The sequence below is a fragment of the Strix uralensis genome, chromosome 6 (genome assembly GCF_047716275.1).
Source record: "Strix uralensis isolate ZFMK-TIS-50842 chromosome 6, bStrUra1, whole genome shotgun sequence".
Lineage (NCBI taxonomy): Eukaryota > Metazoa > Chordata > Aves > Strigiformes > Strigidae > Strix > Strix uralensis.
The window spans coordinates 14,660,096-14,679,477 of NC_133977.1; the positions used below are offsets into that span (position 1 = coordinate 14,660,096).

A 19,382-nucleotide genomic window follows, 5' to 3' on the forward strand; every position below is an offset into this window, starting at 1 on the left:
AATTTTCTGTCATAAATCTGATCATCATAGCAATTAATCAGACTGAAGTGAATGTCGGTGAAGGGCATTTGTCATCTTATGGCATCCACGTTTTCTCTTGTGGAAATACTTTTCTTCCATGTCACTTGTTCAGGCAAAACAGGAACTTCTGGTTTCTACCTTTCCAGCCAAAAGTATCTACCCAAACCTCCCATTATTTAAGATAAGAAATGTATTTAATGTCTTCAAGTTAGCTCCTAGTGATTACATTTCTCTATACTATCAAGGTTGTCCCAAATTCTCGTGGCAAAAAGAATGAGTAAAGGGTTATGTTTGCTTCATCTTGATCTAAGACAAAGACAGAAGAGAATATTGTCTTGTCATTTGGGGATTTCTAGTGCTGCCATTCAAACACCTTACTCTAAAAATCATAATACCAACTTAAGCATTACAGAATTTTAAAAGAGCTAAAGCGTTTTATTACAAACATCTTCATGATTTGGGAACAGTAGAACAATGTGGGGATCTCTGTGTTACAGCATGCTAGTGCTCCCAGATTCTCTTGCTGATTTGTCTCAGACGTCACCTTAGAAATCAGTGTGTAAAGACTGGGGTGTGCTTTATTTCCCATCTCCTTGCCTGACTTCCATTGCTGCTGTTTTAAGTTGAGGGACAAGTACAATTGTAATTACAGTGTACAGCCTGTAAATCCCCATACATACCCATCTAAAATATTTGCAGTTTTAGCCTGCAAACTTCTTCATTCAGACCCCAGTAATTCTTGAGAACAACGTTACCAGGTTTGGTAGTCATTTTCAGGGTAAAATTCATATCTCTATTAGCAACGCTGACATTTCTGATTCATTTTACACAGAACAATGAGGTCACAAGGTGGGACTACACTTGAACTGGAGATGAAGATTCAAAGTACCACATTCTTCTCCCTTGGGCGAAGTCACATTTCTTTAAGTTCATGTGGAGTTTGGGAAGCCTTTATTTATTTATTTGTTCATCTGAAACTCTGGTCATGTTTACTAATTACTGACAGCTGCTTGGCACAATTTCAATGCATGTGTCTTAAGTCTCGACAAGCACTAATTAAATCTGGTCAACAAAAACCCCATTAATTTGCACACCCCACTCACCAGTAGATGGCCTTGGTCACAAAGCTATTGTGGCTGGGAAGTGGCTGGCATTAATGAGAGTGTAAGAGGGATAGAATCAAATGGTAGAGGCATTGATGCTCATTTAAGTGCTATTTAAATCATTTAGACTTCTCTTATTAAAAAGTCTTTATATTCTTACTGGCTTTTATCCTGAGTCAACAGTAGTGTCTTGTGTTCTCTCTGTGGTGCCTACCCATTTTAAAGTGGTAATTAACAACATTCATAATATGGGAAAGATGAGTTGTACAGTAAATTCACACAGGCATCTTAGTGTCTGACAGTAGTAAACCTTAGTTTTATATTCACACTTTAAAGTATATTTATTGTGTTGATTGTGGCTCCTTTCTCTCATGTCCCAGCATTGTGTGATTAATTCGGGGGCCACATTCAACTTTCTCCAGTTTTTGAGGCATGTTCAAGCGTGAGCTTACCTTCACTTCAGGTTATGTTTAGTTAATTATTTTCAGGTCTTGTGGCTGGAAAGCTGTTTAGTAGTAAAAGTCATGTTGTTTGTCACAATAGTGATCCTACTCCTTCAAAATTTCACAAGTCTTGTGCTTCTCTTTTTAGTTGTGTGGTTGAACTTGTTTTCTGCCCCATGTGCCTCATTGCCTGCAGGTGGGGGCCTTTGTGGTTCCTCGCAGGCTGTAGTCAAATAATAGCTCCCAGCTTATATGAGATGGGATACACGTGTGAGTAGTGGGAAGTGTTTCTAGTTTCATTCCTCTCATATGTGGATGTGATAGTTGATCTCAAAGCATTGGACCATGTGTGGGCACAGGAAGAGGTACTTAGCTGTTAAAAAAGCAAGCACTGCCTACACAGCTGTGCCTTTGTTCTTCTAAGAGAAAGGCAGCTGAGTCAAATGGAGTTGCACAGTGAATACTGACCACAGTAAGTCATAGGGGTTTCCCTCTTCATCTTTTACTTTTTTTTCCCATTGCTGATGTGTTATTCTTTTGGGTTTTTGCAGGCCTGCCAAATAGGATGGAGGTTGAGTAAGTCACTACGTACATCTACAGCACTGTTGAAAACACCCTCTTTGTCTCAACTCTCTTACACATATTTTGTCTGAATTCAGTGATGTATGCTTTTCCTAATAGAAGGTTCTCCTACTGAAGCTGATGGGGAAACTGTCATGCATTTTAATGGGAGTAGACTGCAACTTTTTTGCTGCTCTTGAAGTTATTCTGTCAGAAATAGAGGCAAGCTAAAAATAGACATGCTGTAGTTTCTCTTGTGTGCCATTTCCTCCCTCCTCTGCTGTCACAGAACAAGATGGTGAGCTTGGTACTGTAGTGCTCAGGATCTCTGAGGGAAAGGAGCAGGACAAGCAAAGCAAATTGCATGTGTAAACAAGGTCAGATCACAGTAGTGTCAGGTTGTCAGGACAAGAGTGTCCATGTGGACAAATCTGCCCTTTCTGGCATTGAAAATCTTCTGTCCCCGATTTGCTACAGGGACCTGGCAGAGGAGATGGCATTTCACCAAGGGTGCAGCCCTTTGCCTGAGGGATACGGGAGATTTGGTGGGTATAGGGAAACAAGCGATGACTTGAATGTTCCCCTAAGTTATGTTTTGTGGCTGACAGTAACCTTTTACATAACAAGCTATACTTCTACTCTGATTTGTGTATGAGGGAAGGATCTGAGTTTCCATGATTAGAGCTGAAGTCCAACCTTAAGTTTACAGAGATTTCACAGCCTGACTGGGGAAGCATGGGAGAGGCTGCCCAGGTAAAGCTGTGGTAAATCAGAGCAGCTACAGGCTGTCTCTGCCTTACACTAATTAGCAGCTGGCACATCCCTAGAAGTCAGGAATGAAAAAGGGGAGGAGGGGAAATGCCTTGATAATCCCTCTCTTTTGAACTTTCTGGAACCACTTGGCAAGTGCAGCATCCATACTTAAATACCAGCTGCCAAATCTGGAAACTAAAGTTTCAGTGGTGCAATTGGATTAAGTGGTAGCCTTGTTAAAGCCTGTGGGTCTGTGAGAATGTCAGGTTTTGTGCTTGCTGGTTGTGTTATGCTGTTTGAAGACCTTCAGGTTTCTTATCTGCAGTACAGCCAAACAAGGTCATTACTAGCACTTGTGATGTTATATTTTTGTAGTGTGTTTATTGTCTTATAAACTGAGAACTGATGAATATAAATAATGGTTTGGGGGATTTTTTTAATATACTTTCAGAGGAAACAGGATTGAGTGCAATATAAAGTGAAGAGCAAGCTAATGAGAATGAATTTATGTAATCTATAACTCATGTCATGCAAGGCATTGACCATTAAACAAGTGAACATCTAATCACTGCTGGCTTGATTGGGGTGGAAATTAAGCCATGAAATCTACCTTGGATTGGCAGCTGCCTGGAATCTCTCATTTCTTGTATGTTCAAAGTACCTATATTATTAAAATCTGTAATGAGCTTAGTCAGGCACTTTGTCCTTTTTAATTACTAGTGGGGTGACTGTCCCTTAGTCTACCTCAGGCTCAAACCCCTATAGTAAAACTCTCTGAGCTGTCAGCCTGTTTCTTACGTTTTTGTCATTATTGCCATTAAGTCACCTTTCTTCTCTGTGATAAAAGGTATTTTTCATAAGGTAGAACAATAGAGAAATCACCAATCCTCTGGGTGCAGTGTACCCTGTTTTCTGGTATAGGTTAGGATTTCTATTATTAATACACAGAATTCTGTATGGACTTCTGCTGCGAAATGCTTTCAGAAGGCATTGTTCCTGCTGTTATAGTTCAGTCTGTCCCTATGAAAGCACGGTGCAACCCAGTGGTGAGATTTCACTCTTGCCGTAAGGTTCCAGCCCTCTGTCCAAGAGGATAGGAAAACATTTGTACAAGTACCTGTAAAGATGGCAGATTCATCATGGCTTGGATTATAGACTATTAGATTGTGTATTTAAAAGTTTCAGAAACAAATCAATATCATATTTTGAGTCTGAATTTACATCAGCCTTCAGCTGCATTAGAACAGTAATTATAGTAAAATCTTAGGTAGCATGATTTCTACTGTGAGTAAGGGAGGGCTTGTTCCATTATCATTCACATTATTCTGTGATGTTTTTTGTTTGTATTTTGTTTTTTATTCTCTCCTAAATACCAGCAATACGTCAGGGCTGAAGAAAGTGTTCCATTGCTGAGAGATAGTATCAACATCTAAGGGAAAGTGGATTCTTTATCTGGTCAGTCATTCTTACATGTTTCATATTCTACTCTCAGATTCTGGGTTGGAAAGAGGGTTTTTTTGAATGCTAGGTTGGTAAAGTTCACTAACTTTCTCTGCAGTGGACGCTGTCATTTTCTGATAGAATCGTCTGTGTGTATTTTGCCCCGTTTTCTGCCAGTACAGTGTCCCTGGGTACAGCTGGTGCTGCAGGGTCTCCTGCAGTGTACAGTTTAATCTCTTGCTTTTATTTCACTGAAGTATGTGGTTTTGTCAGGGGTAGCTGGGTGAAGGTTAGTGCCTGCATTACACTGGAGATCTGCTTAAGTGATCTAATAGCTCCTTCTGGCAAAATCTTTGAACTTATAATAGCAGAAGTAGAGAGAGGAAGGGGATCAAAGGTGGATGGTAGTGCAAGATTCATATAAAGAGGAAGCTGCATGTATTCTTACTAGAGCAGAAGCTATAACAGCCCTGAATGGAAGTAAGTTTAGATAAACTCAGCAAAATAAAAACATTGTGAGAAGGTCAGTGTTCTGACTGGATGTTGTTCTCTAGCTGCTCATCTCTGCTAAAAGGTAGGTGAGTATTAATTTTTCTCAGAAATTTCAGTGGTGTTCTTGTCAGCACACCACCTCAGAATCCTACAAGAAATCCTCCTTTCCACTGGCATATTTGCAACCTAAATAGGCAATAGAATTTGTCTTGATTGTGTAATAAAAATAGGATAATATCTGTATTATCAGGAAGAAACTAAGTCTAGAGGATTTACAGTGACTTGCCTCAGTTGCTTTTCTACTTACTTTCACACAACCCTCTTCCTTCCTAACCTTTTTGCAGATCAAGCATTTGTGCAGTGGCTAGTTCAGGAGGTTAACTGGTGACACTCGTTTGCAGATGCATTAATCTCATTTGAGTCTCAGACTCATTTGATAGTCTTTTCTCAAACATCTCAGTGTTTCTAATAGCCTAACCAGAGCTGAGCACACCGCTGCAGATGAGCCTGCTGTATTTATCTGGTGTTGGAATAATTTCCTTTAATTTCATACTTCTGTTTACATATTCTTAAGCTTGGTTTGCAGGATCTCATTTCTCCTGTTAAGCATAATAGTAATAGCAAAGAGTACTTGAGATTTTTCCCTAGCATTATTTCTGACCCTGGTGTGACCAGTAAGGATTTCTTTCCTTGTTTCCTTGGGCTTTTTTTGTCCAGTGACACATTACTACCATAGTCTCTTTTCACTTTGTTTTTAACACTGTGTGTTGCTAGTCTTTCCACTATATTCAGTATGTTCTTCCCTTCTTTCTTGTTCCTTCTGCTTTCTTTATGGTGCATTAAGTGATGATTTCTTTCATCCTGTGCCCAGAAAAAAAAATTATAAAAATCTGTGTTTCAAAGATTATGCCCAAAGCTACTTTAAAAAAAAAAAAAAAATTTTTGCTGATTCAGACATTGCTAGAGGAAGGCCAACATTAGTTTCCTGTTCTCAGTTTTTCATGAACTCTTGCTGCTTGTCTGCATGTCTCTGCTGGGACAGGCATAGCTGTGTCACTTGAAGTCAAGGCCTGTCTGGATGCAAGTGATTCTGAAAACTGACCAGAGTACCATGTCACAAGACATGTTCCTGCACAGGTCTCTAATCATATTCTTCTTATGTAAATTGATATCCTAACTTTCAATACGGTTTATTTGATATGCAAAATTTCTGTGTCCATTCAAGTACTAATCCAGCCAATTTTTTGAGCACAAAAGACCTAATTGTTTGCTTTAGCTTCTGTGCTGCTTTACTAAGACAATGCCCCTGTAACTTGAGTTTACATGATCTTCCCTTACTGCTAAATTTTTTCTCGAACTTTCATTAGACATCTACTTAAAGAACCCTCCCTGTACTGTTTGGATGTAGAATCAGCTACAAAGCAAAGAAGATTTTTAAAGTATTCAATTAGATATATAGTATTGGTTGCTTGCTTCTTAGCTGACTTGCTGGAGTTTGTAAGAGCTGTCACAGGGGAGTTCTGAATCTCTTTCTCATCTCTTTTAATTTCTTGCTTGCATTCACAACAGGCTGCCTGTTTTAGTAGTCTTCTGTATTTCTCCCTAATGGACTATATTTCCTGTTTTCTTTGTGAACAGCACCATATGTAATTGTTTTACCATTCTTGCTTTCTTCCTGAATGATTTGGGAACTATTTCTGAGCTTTTATCCAGATATACATCCCTTTCCCAAGTGTGTTGCTCTCCATGTTCCCAGGCTAGTCCTGAACAAGATTGGTTTGAAATCCACATGTGTACTTTAACATATTTCTATTTTCCTTACCACATTTCTCTTGCATTTCTTTGTGAAGTCTTGACAGCACTACTGCAGTGTTCTTTTACTGACTCCACAGCAATCTGGAACACACAGGCATCTGAGGGAAGTGGCTTGATGCTGTCACTTCAGGTGTTCTTAAACTGGTAGTCATGGTTATTGATGAAGACCACATCTAGATATGTGGTCTTTGTGGGCCTTGTTTGGGTTATTGTTTTCTTGGGTTTTGTTTTTGTTTTTTTTCCAAATACTGCATCCAACATAATGTTTCATAAAGTAAATCACTGAATAAATTTGTAGCTTCTGTCATCAGAGCCCTAAATGCCTGAGGTGCTTCCTGCTTCATATTCACAGGGCTGAAGTTGCACATAATTAAAATCCTGTCATTTCAGCATGAATTATTTTATTGAGTCATATTTTATTCACATGCCTTTTCTCATTCAAGGTTCTCTGGTATGCATCAAACGCTTGCACGTTAGTCCTACAGTCTGCTGTAGCAGCTGAACTTAGATTAATTTCTTATGCTCCTTAGTTTGTGAAACAGCTCTGGTTTTGAGTTTTGGCTTCTGTGCTTTCTACACTTTCTCCCCTTCTGCTTTTTTTTCTTCCCCCTAGAAATTGTCCAGAAAGATTGTATTTTCAGTGGATATTTGAATGTCTGTCCCTAAATCAAAGATCCTACATAGGAAACACTGTATGTGTTCAGGGGATTTAAATGTAGCATGGTTATTATCGCTTGTTTAAATAGCTTTTTGTAATTTCCACCCCGTTATTCTCAATGCCTTATTCCATCCTAGTATTCTTAATGGTGATTTCCACCAATGCAGACAGGAGCAATACCAAGTAAATGTGGAAGAAAAGTCACTTTGGGAATACAGGAATATTGTCCCTGGGAAGAGAGTGCTGAGGAGAGATGGATTTGTAATTCTTCCCATTTTGGTTTGTCTTCCCAGGTAAGCAGTCTGCATGGAATTTCTTCACAGTGTGCAAGCTGCTGCATGATTAATGTACTGGGATGGGTCTGCCAAAATTCTTATACTGTGCACTGCAGAGCCCTGTGTGGGCATCCTTAGGCAGCTTTTTGAATAAAAGGCACTAAAGGAAGTCCTCATGTGGCATAAGGCATAAACATTTCAGCAGGGTCAGAAGGCATGTGTAAATATATGACATGCTGGCAAAATAATCCTGATGTTTAAAGTATTGTTTCCTTTTTGCTCACCTTCCTCATGCTTAGTTCTCAGGAGCAATGAAATTCCTAAAGAACAACTATCCTTTATGCTTGCTACACTGCTTCAGATTTTCCTGGGTATATGGTGGTTTAACCAGTGGTTTAACAGTGCATATCTTATACTAACCCATCGGTGTATTTGTAATGAGGATAAGGTACAGAAACTTGCGGTATATGTAACTCCTAAGAAGGTGTTGTATATGCAGAGAAATGTTAATGTATGTGTGCCCTTGTAACCAGTCTTTCTAAATCACTGAGAAATGAAAAACCTTTTTTGCATGCAGCTTTCAGAGCATTTTATTTAATATGTTCATTTACAGAGGGAAATGGAAGGGTGGGCAGAAGACATCTTGACTATCCAGGTTCGCTTGCTGAGCTGACAATTAGCATGTGCTTTTAAAGCATATATTTTGCTTGTTTGAGGCCTGATGGCTCTATTTTTCCAAAGGCCTGTGTACATAGGGTTTTTCAGTGACTCAGTAAATGCTATTAGGCAGTTGCACTGCTGAAGTCAGCTCATGTAAGACATGACTCAAAACCTCTTCAGTCTTATACATGACTCCCTTTGATTTCAGTGTGCTTCAGAATAGGCTGTGATTCACTGAGGAGCATGGGCACTCAACAATAAACAATATAAAGTGCTGCTGAGTTACTAGCTCCAGTTCTACCAAATATTCCATGAAAGTACTGTGGATTGCATAGTTTTACTCTCACTACTTAAGTTTTGTGGATTTCTAGAAATTTTGGTTTGTTGGTTGTTTGGGGTTTTTTGTTTGTTTTCAGAATTATGACCAGAGTACCTGTCACATTGCAGACTTGATCATTCCAGTTTTAGATTCCTTTTATAAATCTGAGCCTCAGTTTCCTAGTTTGATAAATTTTCTTAAGAACTACTCAGAACATGTTCTTGAGTCTTACTCTGTGTGTTGCTTTGTCACAGAGCAGGAGCTGTGACTTTCCTTTCTTCACTGAGTGCAGTCCAAAGCCCAGCTTTGCATGAAACCAGACCTGTTCTACCCTAGCATGGTCTTGGAACAGTAAAATAGCCTCTATGGTGCTACATGGGGGACAGCCTGGCTGCCCAGAGCAGCTGTATGCTGCTTGCCTCAGAGCAGCAGGCTCTCTCTCTGGGCCAGCCCTCTCCATGAATCAAATTGCCCAGTGTTTGTGCTTCAAATACTTCCCTGACCTATATACCAGACTAAAGCTTCCTGTTCTAATATTGATTTAAGACTTAAGTATCAGTGGCTTATTTTTCTACATTATAATTCCCTTTCCTATTTAACAGTCCTCTGGGATATGTGGAGGGCCAAAGTCAGACCTTCCTGGCAGTCAAGAGGAGCAGGGAAGGCATGTGCAGGACGTTGATGAAAAGAGACAGAGCTTGAATTACAGTGCAACACATAGAATATTTTGGTTCAGCAAATGGTGGCCTGTACTACTTGCCAAAATAGAAGAAACACAGCTCTCATTCTCTTGCAAGCTCTCTCCTGTATTTGTTAGCTTACCTTAAAGCTTCATCTTATTTATAAGCTCTGACCCAGACTTCTCATTAACTGTTCTCGAAATGCTAGAAAAGGAGAGGAGAAGGTAATTCCTGCTTCATGTAGCTCTCTGATTAACAGCTGTGCCTCTTGGAGAAAAGAGAAAATGGCCAGTGGTGATAAAAACTCACCCTGCTCGCTCTCATGAGTAGAGTACTGCTGCAGCTTGTGCTGCTTCTCCCTCAGGATCCTCATGTGGCAGCACAATGCTCTTAAATGCTCCATACTGTAAACAGTGTAATTGTGGGCAAAGAAAGGTTTACTCTTCTCCTTTCCCCCCCTTGGCTACCTATTCCGTCTGTTACTTCTTTGATGTTTTTAATTTTTAAAATCTGTCCTACACTGGGGTCCCAAAGGAGTACCAACTGCTCAGAAGTCATTGGGTTCTTTGCTCAAATATCAACGTGGTCCAGCAGTTATAAGCCTTGTGGAAGTGTGAGAAATCATTTATATTCTGTCTCTGTATGTGATCAGCCCTGCAATACTGGATTGCAGGGTTATGCCTTCTTTCAGCAGTAGTTCTCCCTTGTGGAGCCTAGTCTCTGCAGTTGAACCAGTGCTTAGGCAGCCCACTGTCCCCATATGAATTTTCTTGTGTCAGACCATCATCTGCATAGTTGTTGGTGTCCTGGTATTACATACTAATCTCCACCCTTAGTTTTTTGTTGTTGTTCTGATCCAATACTGCTGACCACAAGCAGTCAAAAATGACAGTAGTGGCTTAATATTTGTAAAACAAACTAAACTCTGAGATCTGACTGCTTTTGGTTTGTTTTACACTAGCTTTCTGAGCTTGTACGCTCATTATAGGCATTTTTATGGAAGCTTTTCTCTGTGATGTTGAAGACCAGGAGTGTGTATCTTCCAGCGCCACCGAGACTGTCCCCAGCTCGCATGCTTGTAGGAAATGGGAGTTTAGGATCCATGCAAGGCATAACAGTCACAGGAGTCAATAACAGCACTTACGTTCGCAGGAGATGATACACAAGCATGAGCTAGTTGACCAGCCCTGACCCTGAAAACACAAAAAGGGCTTTAGATCTCTTCATCTGTGTGTAGGTATTAGAGATTCTCTTTTCCTTTTCATAAGTGTCATGTATCTTCAAGGAGATTGTGGCATTCTTGTCCACACTGTACTTTGTAAGTCAAAGCCATCTCAATGCAATTCTACTAGCTGCTATCTCCTGAGGCTTAAACTTTTCCACCTTTTCTGGTTAAGTGACATTTTAAAGTACTATAATGAGTCTACACTGTGTGCTTTCATCAGTCCTATTTAGGAAGGGAAAGCGTTTCTAATCATCCCAGCCCAGGAGAATTTGAATGCACTGGGAACACTTGACAGTCTCTCAGTACTCTCCTTCAATATATATTTTATATATATGTAACTATTAACAAAACTTCCCACCACTTACTAAACCTACATCTTCCATAAGGGCAGAATTTATAATAGCCCCTTGTGTATAAGCAAGATCAGCACCCAACCATTACTTTTCCTGGTAGGAAGCTTGGAGTGCAGGAGAATGTTCTTGTGTGGTGAACTGTTCTTCAAAATGTTTGATATATGTGCAAAGGAAAAAGGATGCCTTTGTATTTAAATTACCCAGTTTGTATTCCCCTATCTTGAATATTACAGACAATTTTTGTAATCATTAGAGAATTTACTTCTCACTAGACATAAAAGTAGGCTACACAATGAAACTAGATCACTTTTTTTCAATGAACAGAAAATCATCTTGACCAGTTTAGTTCCTGTCCTAGAATAAAATCTGTACGATTCACCTCTACTAATGTGTGTATATACTTACATATATCTGTGGAAGGTTGGAGGAATCAATAAGGATTCTGAAGTAATATAGTGAATTTTTAAGAATAAATACCTAACCCTTGGCCTGCCTGTTACCTGGAATTTGTTACTACTTCTAGAGATTTGACTGAAAGAGGCAGGCCCCAAACTGAAAAATGGTTTATTTAGGACAGCTTGAGATAACTGGGATCGAATTGTTAAGAATGTTGTTATTGGTTAATATGACTGTTAGAAGATCTGGAAGGGTGTTATCTTGATGACTGTAAAGCTGTGCTCCTGGCTGCCTGAGTAAGTAAACATCCCTATGTGGAGGTCCATGTGTCACTGTACTAGTTACAATTGAACTTCCAGTTGGTAAATCTGTGGTGTGTCTCTCTTCAAAAGCCATCTTACTGTCTTATGTTTATTCCTTAAAAAAAAATAAAAACTCCTTTTTTGTACAAGACAGCCACAGTTTTTTCTGGACGCTAATTTTAGCATTATCCATTTAAGATGCTTAGGGTAAGGATGTTGCAGAGAAACAGTGGATGCAAGTGTGGTTTGAAGCTATCAGTCAGCTGCAGTCATAGGTTTTGAGATGCAAAGTTTCAAGCTGTGCAAGACCCAGACTGTCTTCTGACCTCTACGAGCCAGGCCACCAGCTCGTCTAGCTTGTAATAAAGGGGGGTCAGAAAAGATGTGGGGTGTCTCTCCTCCCTGAAGTGATTGTATTCACATAGTGAGGCAGCAGAGGCAAGGGGTGGAGCAACAGCATTTCAGTCAAACTGGCTTGGGTTGGGGGCACCTTTCCTGGAGAAATAAATGAAGCGCAGGATGTAATGAGCATAACTCATTGAAAAGGCAACTGCTTCAAAATGCTGCAAGGAACAATGCAGCATCAGCCAAGACATTTTTGTATGATTCTCCCAAATGACTCCCTGTGATTAGACTGCATTGGCTCAGGCTGAAGAAGAAAGAATCATGAAAGACAGTTTTGGAAAGTTTTTATTGTTTCTGTATGGAAAGCATATGTTTTTCCTTAGCATCACAGTTACATTCTGTGAGTCTGCATGCACTAACTTGAATTGGCAGTTTATGAAGAATATGAAATGCTCCCTGGTGGTAGCGTTCATCCACTCTCTGTTTTCTTCCAGGGAAATGAATTGCATTTCTAGTAAACATTGTTCCTGGAGCTGGAAGTATCAGGGAAAAGGAGTTTGTGGGTGGGCTCTTTGATATTCCCTGAATCTGCAAAATAACTTTGTGCCACATGTCTAAGAGATTCTACATGCATCCTTGCTCAGAAGGGAAAGGGAAGTTTTATTGAGGGGCAAAGAAGAGCTCTCACAAGGATGAGGAAAATATTACAATGTAAAATACTCCTAAAGTGACAAGACCTGGCAGTGAGACACTGGGGTGTTTGCCCTTCATAATGTCATGATTAATTGCACAGGGTTATGATGTAAAGCTGCAGTCTATCCTTCTGCCAAGGTTTTTTCTAAACTAATGCTTTTGATGTTCCCAGTACAAGCTATTGCTATGAATGCTGTACAGTCACCCATCACTTAAAAGACTGAGGAGCGTGATTGTCTCTAGTTATACATGTGAACAACGATGTTGTCCAATGCTAAGTTGTTTTGTTCATTTGCTTGCTTACTTACATTAGGAGCTCAGTGAAGTTAACTTCCTTAAAACATTTATTTGAATCAGGCAGAAGGCACCAATACTATCTTTGACTTGAAATTTCAAAAATACTGAACTCTGGATGAATGGATGTACACATGACTTTTTCATTATTTTGCATTCAAATTCAGGTGGTTTTAATTTAGACCAAAATAATCTTTGCTTTACCTTAGAGATAACTTTGGCCTTGTATATTTATGGAATTAGCTTGTAGTTAATTCATGCTGATGCTAGGAAAAAGTATGCAAGCACTGAAGTAGTTTAACTAAAGCTAGGTAACATAGTTTGCTGTTTTGCTAACCACCATCTTTTTACATCACAGTGAAGAATCATCTTATGAACCTCTGATCTTTGATCACGGTGCCAAAAGCCTTGTGTGGTAAGTAAAGCAGATGACAACTTTTTTTTATAGTTTTTTCTCACTTAACAGCATATGCTTATATCAAGGAAAAATGTAACTTAGATAATATTTTAAAGTTGAACTCTTTGTATGCATATCTCTGCCTGTCAGTGTGTGAAAATTAAGAACCTGGTTTATGGTTAAAGGAAGGTAAGTTGTTTCATTGTTCCCTTCCCACACCAGCCACTTTGAAGTCCTTTATGTTGCTTCCATTATGCAAAGTTGTAGATACCCAGAAAACAAAACCACTATCATCTGCTTTATCAAGTAACTTGTCACAGATGATGGATAACTGTTAGTCATTTTGGTACCATGAACAAATGGTTTTGTACATGAACAATGTTGATAATATATTTATAGAAAATATATTTAACTTGGAGAGAATTCATAAGAAAAAAAAACACCTTCTGCATGTTTTTTTGTTTTGTTCTAAGTGATTTTTCATAGCTGTAGACATTTACAAAAGTGTTTATAAATGGTTACAAACTAATACTTCTTTTCTTAGAAAATTTGATAAGGAATATCTTATTTTGATCTTGGAAATTTTTGTAATCGCTGAAGTTGATCGGCATTATTTCACCCTTCTGTGAATAATACTGGAAACAGTTTCATAAAGCAATGCAACTGTTTAGAAAATGAAATGCTGTGTAATCATAGAAATTGTAGGCAAAATTTAAGTTGGCAGACAGCTCTCAATGCAATTTGAAATGTTGCAAGGTCACTATGTCCTTCCTGCCTATTATTTGCTGAAAGAAAAATTCCTGGAATCCTAGGTTATGGTCAGAAACATGAACTTCTTATCTGAAAGCCAACATGTGTCAGTATGATGCCTGTAACATTATGTTTTAGGATTAGATCTTGATGAAAAGTGAGAAATACCTTAAGATTCATCTTAATAAAAAGGTTTTGTGCATTTTCTTTTCCCTGATATTTGGTCAAATACATTTCAAAATGGTTCTTTAACTAAAACTCATGTTTCCTTGTAATAATGTATTATAAATAAATTTTAAAAACTCAAACACTAGGGAGGAGAGTAGTCTTGAACACTGACCAAGTGTCTTTTTCCTTTTTCTGAGTTTATGTGGAAGAAATAGATATATTCCTCTGGATCCATAAACCTGACAACAGTGTATAAATGTTTTCTAGGAACCCTCTTCAGAATTGCATGTTACACACCAGTCTTGCCATATTCTCAAAACCTCACAAGCATAGGAAATAAAACTTACTTCCACCACTCTCTGAATGTTGGTGAGGATTATGGTAGACTAGTATGTTTCTATCACATGCCAGGGAGCAGTTCCAGAGACAGGCTTTGAGAGGAGGCTCAATGTGTTGCCAGCAAGTTTGGAGCTCATGGTGCCTCTTTAAAATCCCTTCTCAGAGAAGAACAATACTTAAAATAGACTCCTTTTCTGTAACGCCGTATGTAAGCTATTATCAATCAAAACTTTTCCAAACTCATTGTTCAGCATTCTATAAAAGGAACTTTCTCAAGCAGCAGGGAGCACCCACCTCATGAAATGCAGAGGAAATATGCTCAAAACAAGGAAGGAGTCCTCCATTTTAAAACCCAGAGAAGGGTTTAGAGGTACAAGCAAACAAGTTTCTTATGATTGTGTTTATGTATTTTATACCTCTATCAATGTGCCTCTTCAGTCTAAAAATATAAAATCATGTGATGTCATTCTGAAGAAGAGTGCTCTCTTGTTCTGGTTATTTTTTTTTCTGTGTTTTATAATAAGCTAGACAGTGGCTTATTATTGAAGGCACAGTTAACCCTAGCAATTTGACATAAAAATTTTCCTCTTTCTTTAAGTGCAAAGCAAGCTCTTCCTTTGCCTGTTCAATATGAAAGCATACAGTTATGAAGCTCTAATTCCCTTGTTTTACACTGCTTATCTGCATAATGTCAGCAGCACAGAGAGGCTAGGCTGGCTGTTGGCAGTACCTTATGGCCACCCCCGTTCAGTCTGAAGAGCAGTTCTGGCTTAGCAAGCAGTTCTGGGCATGGGGCAGAGCTGGTAATGGCAGCTGTGCTGTGACGAGTTTGGGACCTTCAAAGGGATCTTCAAGCCACTGTAACTATTGCTGCTGCACTTTTTCTTTATGGTTGTGATAACAGTGTTTATTTTCTGTCTTGGAGGCTGGCTGCAGAGGAAGCAATTCTAAAGACATCAGGTAGACTAGAACAGTCTCTCTCACTGTATTGCATAACCATCACTTACCTCTTGATAAAACTTGCAGTGCAAATGTAGTATTACCCTCCTCAGTGAAATGGTAGCTGAGTTGCTAGACTTTGGAAAGCTGAGGTCTAGACTTTGGAGAAAAAAAAAAAAAAGTGTTTTGGACCAGCATTCCTTCTTTCTGCTTTCAATCCTGGATTTTTTGGAGATACCTAAATCCTTGATACATTAAATTAGTGTCCTTTAAAGCTGTGTTGCTACAAACATGTAGCAGCACATCCTTATGTGATCTGCTGTCCCAGAACTGGGCAGAGCTGGCACAAGGTAAACCTTTTTTTTACCAGGAGCAGGCTGTTTGGCAAGACCGTTTCCTGAAGGAGTGCTCTGATCACATCATCTAGGTTTCTAGGACTACATTTCTAGGGTAAATACTAGGGTTGCATTTAATTTTGTGCATGAATGACGTTTTTTCGCTAGGGCACTAGGGCTTTTAGGAACCTTCTCTCAACAGCGTGGGTTGCCTGGCACGTATTTATTCTTCTTCGTATTGATCTCTGTCCATGTTTCATACTCTGAAAATCAATAAAGAACAACAGACAGGGTTTCTTTGCACCAAATAGTATGTGCTCAGACCCTCAGACTCTACAGGGCTGGGCTGTGCTGGAAAATCCAGTATGGCTGTCTGCCACCTTCTTGGGAGAGGAACGTGTATAAATACTCAGTTGAGCTCTTAGATGTGAGACCTGAAATTAGACCTTACACAGTACTTGGTCACTGAATGAAGCTGATACTTGCTTAGCAAATTTTTCATATGCGTTCAAACAGCATAGGTACCTAAAATCCAATTTTTTTCACCTAACTTTAAGTACCAAACCTGGCTAGTTGCTCTTGGGAATCTCAGTAGGTATCTAAACAGCTCTGTATGTCTGAGCCCCTGATCTTTGGATAGAGGCAGTAGGGACTTGTGTTTCTGTATTCAAGTATCCTGGGCTTGGTCTTGAAATGATGTCATCCGGGACTTCATTGTGTAGTTTCTGTGAAGCAGCTAATAGCTTAAGACCTTTTCTCTTTTCATGTAAAAAGTTGATACATGGAGAATTGATATGCCAGTTTTTGGCACTTTGATACAGTGTTTGGTTGATACACTGAGAGAAGGCGTTAGTTTCCGTAGTTCAGTTTTGTAAATACTGCATTAGCTTTAAAGTGCCACATGTAACTCTTCAGAATTTATTTTCTGTAACTGCAACGCCTTCAAGACTGGCCTGATTTATGAAGTGATCTATGTGTATCAACTAGTTTAATTCTTTCGGTTCTTGATAGATGGTGATGGAGATTAGTTATATGTGCCTAATGATCATCCAGGAAATATGCCTAATCCAAGAAGAGAGGGAGAGAGGTGTGAGAGGCACTGTCTGAAATAGCGTACTAAAAAGCTTCTGGCTGAATTCTGCCATACTTCCTGTGCAATGTCCTATAATACACTAAAAACTGAATCCACTGCAACTGGGAACAGCATTTTAAAAATAAAATCCTTTTTCAGGTTCACATCAATGATTGATTGATTTAATCATGACTGCATAATATTGAACTGAGAACTGAACAAAGTTCCACTCTCTGCTTGCAGAATTTGATCAGTTGCAAATGAAGAAGTAAATTCACTGTTGTGAAGAATCATGCTTTAAAGCTGCCACTCTACCCGTTAAACGAGTAACACTTCATTACTTTTGGAAATGGTGAATAACCGAAATAACAAATTTGGTCAGTGGAGAGAGTCTGCTTCCAGAAAGCTAAAATGGGAAAATAATTTCAATCAAGAAAGTTCTTTAATACATTACTTTGGACAGCAGCCCAGTTAAAAAACAACTGGGTCAGATTCACAAATTAGAATGTTGCATTTTTCCACTGAGCTGGATCCCAAGCAGTGACAGCTTGGGAGAACCTGTTTTCTCTCAAACCTTGCTAGTCTTTTGAAAATACCAGGGCATGCTTTATTTTATTTCAGACTTTTTTGAGTCCCTGCAGGACTTCACTAAATTAGTAATCCTCCCTACAGGGAGTTTTTCCTCTCTGATCTCTTTTACAAGCAGTTACTGGGAGCTCCAGACTGGTGGTGGAGCACATTATGGAAGTGGGCTAGAAAGGGGAAAGTACAGGTGTTCTGGATATAGTTCTGACCATCCTCTTTGTAGGGCCTGTACTCTAAACACTGGTACAAGTTGGTCAGGCTGGCTGGCATGGTTGTGGCAGCTGCAGGAAGCCTGGTTGGCTCCAGTCATGCTGTGAAACACTCAACAGTGCTGTGCGGGCATATCCCAATATTGGGGCCAAAACTTTGTGCAAAGAGCAGCTATGGCACAACCTGTGCCGAGTGATTTGGCAAATGTGCTTCCAGAACTAATCATCTTGGTCCCAGAGACATTCAGGACACTGAGGGGATGGATTAGAATATTGAGCTGGAGCTGCAAGTTGTCCTCTGAATAATCACATGTAGTCCCTGATGCTGCCTAAAGCTGCAGCTCCTAACCTTATAGGACTCTCTTATTAAATTAGTTGTGGTTTTTTTCTATAATACTAACCAGTAGCTTGTTCCAGATCTTTAGCAGGCACCTAACTTGAGCATAAACGTTGTTTTGCTGATACTTCCCTGACATCACCTTCTTTTCACCGCTTACTGCACTTTGACAATAATACAAGAGTGAATCTGTCTTCTTGAGATATATTTGTGCACCTTCATGTAGGGACAGATGTTTGTGGGTCATGGTGTGAATATGTTGGGTATAATTGGGACACTCGTTTAATGTGCACTAAAGACTAGTTCCAAAAATCAAGCTCCTGTCTTTTTTTGTCTTCCAATCCTGTCCTTGTTGGAGTTGCCAGACAAAAGTATGTACTTAGCTGAATCTCGATAGACTGCACAACACACAAAAGCAGACAAAGATGGGTAGCTATAGTAGTAGAAGTCATAGACTAACTAGCCAATTTTGGACAAAGCCAATATCCTGACTTTAGAATGTCAACACCAGCGACACACACACACCACCACCTCACCCCACCCCCAAGGTGTAATTATCTATACAAAATGATAATTTTGTCTATGGGTTATATATCTATCTGGAAGCTTTTTGAATGCTTATCATTAGTCTGTAAATTTTGGAGCCCAGAAATACACTTTTAAAAGCAAGAAATAACTTGCTTGTCAAGCTTTTTTTCAGCTGAAGCCTGTATTTTGCTGCAATACTCTCTATACCAGGCATAGCTGATAATGGTGAGCAGTTTTTGCCATTTCAGTCTCTGTACCTTTTTCCTCTTTCTCAGCCAAGGCATTTAGGATTCCTACAAAACCTGCAATTACAAGGAAGAGGAATGAACGGAGTAAGAAGTATTTCTATAGAGGTGCTGACTATTATCAGAAGTCCCACAAAAATAAAACAGTTACAGGTTATTTTTGAATGTGTTTATCAATGTTCACTAACATATAGGGTTAAGTTTCCCCAGCAGTGGGGGGGGGAGCTCTAGCCGGGTTATTCAGATACCATGCGGATGTCACATCCTGGCAGGTCACATTTTTCTTGGCGCGGGAGCGCGGTGCACTCGTGGTCTTGTACATCGTGCTTCCCACTGCTGTATTTGGTAGCTATTTTGCTCTATTAATTGCCATCACTATTACTGTTATTGTTATTGTTGTTGTTGGTTGTGTTGCTATTGCACTGTTGTATTAAACCTTTCCTTATTTCAGTCTTGGGGCTTTGTATTTCACTCCCTTTGTGGGGGAGGGGCAGCGGCCGCGTGGTCTCAGACCCGGGCAGGGGCTAAACCATCACAAACATGTAAACCTTTTGATTGTTCAGTTCATTGAGTATCTCTAGGTTTATGATTGATTTATTCATCCAGTATTCAATCACATGCCTCATGTCCTAAACTTTGTTGTTTTGCAG

At 39.4% G+C, this 19,382-nt stretch overlaps 1 protein-coding gene across 1 annotated transcript in view; it reads left to right on the top strand.

The window, feature by feature from the left end:
- Positions 1-4,704: 4,704 nt before the first annotated feature.
- Positions 4,705-19,382, top strand: part of SPATS2L (spermatogenesis associated serine rich 2 like) — a 155,043-nt gene continuing 140,365 nt past the window's right edge. The window contains exons 1-2 of the mRNA XM_074872806.1: positions 4,705-4,895; positions 13,187-13,243. The gene's annotated coding sequence lies outside the window, so the exon portion shown is untranslated. The remainder of the gene's footprint in view (positions 4,896-13,186; positions 13,244-19,382) is intronic.